We start from the raw sequence: 8,012 nt of genomic DNA on the forward strand, positions 1-8,012 counted from the left end.
TTAATGCAAACGATGTGCCCATCAATAGGCATTAAGCAAGCCTCACAACAGAAGTCCCACAACTGAGTTAGTTTATAAGCAGGAAATAGTTACAGGTAACAAACTGATGCCATACACTACAGACATACATTTCAATGTACCTTCATATACCTTTCGTTCTTTCCCCAACACCTCCAACAGCAGAGTTTGGGTCACAAAATCAGGAATGCTATGTGCCAATGTTCCACCCTCGGCCTCGGAGGCCACGAAAAAATAAACACCTGTTCTCAGACGGAATATGTTAGGATTTCAAATTTGAATTCATCTATGCAAAATACTTCAGCCAGAGAGGCCTGGTTTCATCTTGCTTACAGCAATACAATGTAATCCTCGTAAGAGCTATGCATTTTGAGGCAATCCCACCGAAGTAATACTATTCAGTTCATAGTTTAACAAAAAGCCCTTTTTCACTCACACCATCAGTGAAACAGACTACCAGAAGAAAGCCAGAGAAGGTGGATAATGTAAAGTAATACCCATGCTACCATCTCTTGCTGTTTATGTTATGTTCACCACTAGCATGAATACAATGTAAGCTTCCTAAATCCAACATATATCTCTCACAGACACCCAAGGCACAACATGCAGAGCCTCATTTAGATTCTGAACTCACAACAAGTTCTCCACAGATCTGAAATATTTTCTTTGGACTCATCTTTATTTTTATACATATAAAATGCTATTTCTACTGGCAACTTCATTATAACACCAGCCTTGTTATGAAAAACACAAGTGAACGCAAGTTCTCTCAGTCCTGATTGTCTGGATCTGCGTAATCTGAAATTCATGCTTTGTGCTGCATTGCTGAAGTTTGTGTTTTTTAATGAAATCCCAATTTTATGACAGCTTTGGCTGTCCCAAGACATTAGTACAGAGTTTAATGCCCTTCACAAAACCAGAACATATTGAAAGAAATCCCTTTTCTCAGAATGTGCTCTTACTAACAATATCCCAGACAATGAAAATACTGAGAAGAGAAACAAGCTTTTTCCTTATTCCTAAAATGGTGAAGTTGTAACATCCTCTCAGAAGTTAGTATTTAGTGAGTAATAAAAAGAAAGCAAATGGGAATCTTAGTGCAACTGTTCCCCACACAAGCACTATGCACACACTATGCTATGATGGAGCAGAACCATCCTCCCCTTCAGCATAGCAATCAGAATGGAAACTTAAAGAATCATGCCTTATATGTAGACTACTCTTGACTGACTAGAGTTTGGCAGGAGCTGTGGTGTGTAATCTGGAGTGTAACTCATCAGCATTATATCAAAGACAGCAAAAATACACAGCTTTCGTTAGACACAGAGAACTCAAGCGCTTCTCTAACGAACAGGATGGTCAGTCTCCAACTCTTGTCCCTGGATTTGCTGTTTAATCCCCCCTTCCAGACCTCCCTCCCTAAAAGCAGCCACCTTCACACCAGAACAGAACAGGTCTTTCCTGAGCACACTCCAGGGCTAGTTACTCTTCCCTCCCAGGAAAGAGCAGAGAACGCTGCAGGTGCTCCCACAACCACCTCCTCTCTCGGAGTCCTGCTGAGAGGCTGCAAGCCCCACTACCCCCAAGTCTGGCGGGGGGGGGGGGGGGCGGCGGCACAGAAAGCCGTAGCCCCTCCTCACCTCCCAGACAGGGAGCGGACATGTCTGCTCGGGTTTCCACTTCCCTGAATCAGAGCCGGGGTCGCGGGCAGGGAGCTGAGGGGTTCTCCCCACACCCCAGCGCCCCCAAGCAGAGCTCCTCACCCTTCCCTTCCCCCCACCCCAAGCTGAGGAACTAGCTCCCTTCTCATGACCCCAGAGGCAGCTTCCCAGGCCCCCGTTCACATGGGGAGTCCCCCACTACAGGGAGACCCGATCCCCTCGCCGACCCCACCGTCGTTCGTGGGGGATCCCACCCGCAGCCCCGGGGGCTCCTCCCGCACTGGCTGTCGGGCCCCGCCATGCCCCGGCTCGCCTCACGCTCCCGGCCGGGCCCCCTCCCCCACGTCCCGGGGCGCCGCTCCACCCCCCGGCGGGACTCACCTCCCCGCCGCCGCCTCGCTCTCTCCAGGGCCCGGGGTAAAGGCAGGAGCCGGGGCCCTTCCCCCTGCTCCACGGCCGCGCTGCCCAACCCCCTCAAAGCAGCGGGCACCGGGAGCCCGAGCCGCCCTCGGCCGCCGCCATCTTCGCTCCGCTCGGCAGCATCGCAACCACCAGCGCTCCAGTCCAGCCAGGAGGGGGAGAGCAGCGCGCAGGCGCGCGCCGGCCCGGTCACGTGACATGGGAGCGGCGGAAATCGTGTTCAGAAGGTCACGTGAGAAGAAGGACGGGACATGCGCCATATTGAGAAGGTCACGCAAAGGGTAGCAGTCTGGGGTCATACTGGGGAGGCTACACAGCTGCGAAACAGGCCAGTAGGAAGGTTTAACCAAACCGGGAGCCATATTGGGAAGGGAGAAAACGAATAACCATAAAGGACAGTCGCAGCACGAACAAAAATGAGACAGGACAGACGCCATTATTGGAAGGTCAACGAAGAAGGACAGGCTGAGCGCCATATTTGGAAGGGCAGTTTTCGCACAGGAAGGGGAGTTGTTGTTATGTTGCAAAAGGCAAATGTAGGTAGTTAGAGTATGAGGGCAAGGAAAGGCGGCATATTGGAAAGGTCACTGAAGAGGGCGAATGCTGCCACCATATTGGGAAGGGCAATCTAAGCGGGGCGTGAAAGGGGTGGGCGCCATGTTGAGAAGGGCAGTCATGGAGGGAGAGTGCCGATGCTGGGCACCATGTTTGGGAGGTCATTTGCAGACAAGAGAACGTGCCATTGCAGGCCCTGTCGCCCAGCCCTTTGCACCCTACGCTGGGTGCATCCTTTAGCCAGGCCCTTGACCGGCTCAGCAACATCCTGCATACACTTCAGAAACCCCTTCGCCTCAGCCAGGCTGTTTCCCCCAAGTCTCCCCTTCCCAACCCTCCCGCGTGCAGAGCAGGTAAAAGGTGTGAGGCTTGCTCCAGCCACCTCTTAGCCACAAGCGCCCCAGGGACCATTGCTAACAAGGAGTCTGCTTCAGGCAGAGACCATGCCTGGGAAACCGCCCAAAGGGCCAGAGACTGGACAGGATCTTGAGCAAGTGAAAATAGGTGAGAACAGAAACATTTGGGCCACCTAAATTACAGCAGTCACTGCCATGGGAGGGAGGGAAAGTGTTAAGATTTTTCTTGAAAAGTTGAATGTGGATCTTCATACATTTTTTCCTCATGCCAATATATTTCCCGTAAGGGTATATACAGCGTTTATCATTTCTATACTTTAACCCTTAGATTTTATTAATGGCAACTTTCATGGTACGTAGCATTTGTAATGTAGCATCCTTAACCTATTGTTCACAAAGTTTTTGGTGTGTGAATTTCTTTTTCTTTAAAATTAGAATTATTATACAGAATTATCAAGGGCCAAAACCACTCCACAGCACCCAGGCCAAGTGTCATGGATTCACAGGCTCTGGTCTATGCCCCAGTCGATAACCAGTCCCTTACGAATGACCCCTTTAGTGTGCCGGATCTCAAGGACCCACGTGTTTCTACAGGGACAAGCCCATGGCCACCAAGACTGGGCCTTCGGGCCCCAGCAATCCCTGTTTCTCCCCCTGGCTCCCTGCAGTGAATCCAGCTGAACCAGATGCCTGGAGGAGGCTTGTCCTGGGCCCCTTCAGGGCACAATGCTCTCAGTGAGTGTTGGCAGTGGCAGCCTTTCCAAAACAAGGTAACAATGTATTAGTGACCTGGCTACAGAAGCTTACAGTCCTTAGGTTATCACAGAGAGACAAAGGTTAAATACAGTTCATCCTGGCCAAGCCAGTGCAATGAAGGCTGTTATCAGCTCCATCTGACTCTGTGGCCTTAGTTCCAAATGTGAATGCTGGGTGCCTCCAAAGGACAGCCCTTACTCCAGCTGTTTGACACTTTTTCCATCTGTTCTCCAGCTGAGGTCACATGTCCCTTCTCCTAGGGTTTCTTGTGTTGATTGTTCAGTCACTGGGGGGATCTCGTTATCGCTGGATCCTCTATTGATCTGTGTTGTTCTCAACCAGCTCTGGAATGACCCAGTCATTCCACCTAGACAGCTAGGACGGACAGACGCACGCACACGCACTCTCTCTCTCTCTCACTCACTTCCAGCACTGGTGTTCATCCTTTCACATCCATTGGGTAGCAATGCACAGTACAGTGGGGAACTGAGGCATGCAAAGGATTCATACAAATATTACAGAAAATGTAACCACTCCTCAGCATCCAGGCCAAGTATCACAGCTGGGCAGTGACGAGACCCGTAGTGGGGAAAGAATTGTGCTCCCAAGCCCTTAACATGGCAGTGATACCCCTCCACTGAGACTGTTCCAGCCATTAGTGTGGTGGAAGGACTGAACAACATGTACAGCAGCAGATCACCTGAACCTGTCCGTGAGCCACCTAAATAGGCCTTATGGACGGTTGCTCAGAGAAACCCTGTGGACCTGGGCTCCGCAACACTGAGGCACAGAAGTAGCAGAATGGGACTGTGGGGAGTGTGACCTAGTGCCCTGCAATGGAAATATAGTGGGGCTGATCTGTGTTTCCACCCCATGTGTCATTCCCTGTCAACTGTGTGCAAGTGGTGGGGGGAGAGGCAGTGGTGGAAGCAGGACCCGGGAGGGGCTGGAGCATCCACCACGGCACACAGGATCAGGCTGGAGCACAGGTAGGAACCCTCCCGCTCTGCCAAGTCTCAATAGTTCCCCTTGCTCCCCATGCAGAGCACCCATCCCACTCCTCCTCCTCTCTGTGATACCCCAACGCTCCTCTGCCCCAGACTCCCCATGCAGAGCACCACCACTCTGCCCCCTCATTCAAAGCAAGTTTCCACTCACTGCCACTACTGAGGCACATGCCTGCAGAGGTGAGGGCCAGGACTTGCTTCAGGGCATAAATACACTTTATTCCCCAATATTGATGTGCATATACTTCAGCATATAAAGTACTATGGGGACAAGTCTTAGAGTAAAATATTTCAAAGCATCTAAGTGACTTGGGAGCCTGGGTCCCATTTTCCCAGTACCTAAGTCACTTAGGTGCTTTTGAACATTTTACCCTCAGTCATTAGAATAAGTTTTACTGTATGTGCTGGACATAGGCATTAGATAGGGACGCTCCCCTCCATCACTCCTAAGGGATCAGGGGGGATGCAAGGGCAAAAAAGAGGGCTGGGGCCCCCTCCAAGATAACACTGGTGGAAGCCGCTGAGGTCCTAAATCTGAGCCTGTAAGCAAGCAAACAGAGCAGCTCCCAAGGACATTCTCAGCTGTTTTATTGCCCAGGACACACACATCTGTTCTGGATTCTTTTTTTAAAACATGCCTGAGGACATTTCAGTTCCTTCTGGAAAGGCAGAGAAGCAGCCTAATGTTGCCCTTGGAGATCAGCACCTCCACCAATGCTGCATCCCTCCTCCCCCGCAACGGCATGCAATGCATTGCACATGCTTTCTGTCCGAGAGGCAACTGAGTCAGGCTGACCTTTATGCACAAATAGCCGTGTGGACAGCTGGAAGGTATTCACAGCCTTTCTCAGTCCTGCTGCGGCTTGCAGAAGCTTTTGCTTCAACGCATGGCATCATACTGCTGAATTAGGTTCTGCCCAAAAGATGCAGAGGCTTTGCACTGCAATATCTTTTCCTCCCACAGGCTGGATGTTTTGTTGGCATAACCTTCCAGAGGAGAGGATGATTGTACTGGCCACCCCTGAGAGCACGCAGAGAGAGTGAGACTGCAGATTCAGCTGCGTGGGGTGGGGGCTGCTGAAAGGGGGTGTCAGACAAGGGATCTAAGGAGGAGTGTAGAACCTAACCATGTTCAGGAGGCTTTTAGGTGGAGTTTGTAGGATGCTAGTCGCCATCTGCTAGTACATTGGCGTAATTGCATTCAGCTGCCTTTCATCAGGTTTTGGGGAGAGTTGAGGAGATGGTCCCAGGATGATGGAGATGAAAAGGAGCTTTTTGTAGGTGGCCAGGTTGAGGTATTGTTCCAGTAAGAATGCTTGCTTTCTAATGCTGCTGGGGGCAGTATAATGTTGTACATTTAAGTGTTGGAGGCCCTAGGGTCCTTGCATAGGAGTCTTTTTATGATGTAAATCTAAATAAATAAAATAAACCTAATGAGTTGCTCTGCAGTCACAAGCCACAGTAACAAATACAGCTTGAAAAGTGCCTGGCATTTACCTTTGGGAGCTCCTGCGAAAGGGAATGGGCCAAGTTCATCCCTAGTGTAACTTGACTGATTTAAGGGGAGTTGCACTAGAGAGTTTTTCAGCCCATTATGTCTAATCTGCATACCAGAAGTTCAGGTGAGTCCGGTGAAACAACAGCAGGAGGCACAGAAGTGCCTTCAAATTGGGTTCTGTCCCCTGCACTTACAGCAGATGAACTCCACTCCCCCAGTTGTATGTAACACTACACCAGCCTTCTTAGAGCCCAGTGCTGGGAGTGGCTGAGTGACCAGTTCCCCTTTGGCTTCAGCTCCCAGTGAAGTCATTCAGCACCTTGGCACGATGAGGACAGGCCCTAAACGCCTTCCCTCCCCACACCCTAACCTGGATCCCAAGCGCTGGTAGAATTCAGCTTTGTTACCACTATTTGAATTAGTTAATTTTAAACCACTCTTCAAAGGGCTCATTTGAAACCTTGCCACCACTATACCATTGTCAGAGGGAAGTGGAGTAAATATAAGCTCCCTAGCTTTTATAGGTTATCTGTCCAGGAAACTGAAGGATTAGTGGTTTGTAGAATGTTACAGTGTGACAATTGCCCTCTTGGCTGACACAGTGGGACTGAACCACAGACCAACCTCTGGAGTTTAAATCCAGCTACTGTAGCTCGCGCTTCGCAGCTCTATAGCGGAGGACTGTGACAATTCATATTGTGTGTGTGGACCAGCACAGAGGAGGACCAAGAACATCAGACTAAAATGGACCTCCTGGGTCATCACAAGCAACTTCACCATATATTCCCTGTGGCACATACTCACCAGTGGCTTACACCACTATTTTCAAGATACTGCATAACTGTGTGGCACTGGGGTAATGTAATCTGTATTCTCCGACCAAAGGTGAACAGTAGCTGCCACTGAAATCAATGAGAATTAAGCCTATCCTACAGCAGGGGGAGAGAATCAGGCCCTTTGTGACTTAAAAAGTGGTGTCTCAACAAGTGATATTGGCATCTTTCCCCCCATATTTTTGCTCCAAAATTTTGACTGTTGTTCAGACTCAAAGGAGAGTGGATCCTCAGAACTCCAGTCAAGTTGCACCTTCCAAGCAAAAGCCTCAAACTATTGTACATACGAAATTAAGCTTCACAACACCCCTGCAAGGCAGATAAGCAGTAAAGAACCCGATCCAAAGCCTGTTTAAGTCCATGAGAGCTTTGGGAGTCTCTCAATTTGCTTCAATCATGCTCCTGTAGAGAGAGTACCATGTGCTTGATTATCACCAGATGTTTGAAGAGTGCGTACAGATATAGATGCAGCCTGGCAACACTAGGTCACCAGGTCTTTGATCTGTACTGACTGGCTATTTATCCCTGAGGATAGGGAACATATTGCCCTAGGAACACCATCTGGCCTGAGACCTGGCTATTTGAGATTAAAGGGGGTGACATCTCTCCCCATTGCATACTGCTGCAGTTGGGATCAGCAAAGGTGCAGCCTCTTGGATATAAGAGAGCAGGGCATTTTCCAAGAGGAGCCTTCACCCTTTGGCTACACTACAAAATTAAGTCAAATTTATAGAAGTTGATTTTTTAGAAATCAATTTTATACAGTCAATTGTGTGCGTCCCCACTTAAGACCATTAAGAAAGAAAGAAGTAGCCAGACTATGTTAACCTTGAGGGAAGGTTGCAAGGCCCTTCTTTATCCAGCCTTTTGGAGAGGGGATAGAAACTAGCAGTTTGTGGTAAGAGAGG

The 8,012-nt window shown here is 49.4% G+C and overlaps 1 protein-coding gene across 6 annotated transcripts in view; it reads right to left on the minus strand.

The window, feature by feature from the left end:
- The window catches only part of FBXO42 (F-box protein 42), a 100,625-nt gene extending 98,389 nt beyond the window's left edge, over window positions 1–2,236 (minus strand). For all 6 annotated transcript variants that reach the window (XM_077837132.1, XM_077837135.1, XM_077837134.1 and 3 more), the window contains exon 1: window positions 2,061–2,236. The gene's annotated coding sequence lies outside the window, so the exon portion shown is untranslated. The remainder of the gene's footprint in view (window positions 1–2,060) is intronic.
- Window positions 2,237–8,012: the final 5,776 nt, after the last annotated feature.

The sequence above is a fragment of the Eretmochelys imbricata genome, chromosome 18 (assembly GCF_965152235.1).
Source record: "Eretmochelys imbricata isolate rEreImb1 chromosome 18, rEreImb1.hap1, whole genome shotgun sequence".
NCBI classification, from domain to species: Eukaryota; Metazoa; Chordata; order Testudines; family Cheloniidae; genus Eretmochelys; species Eretmochelys imbricata.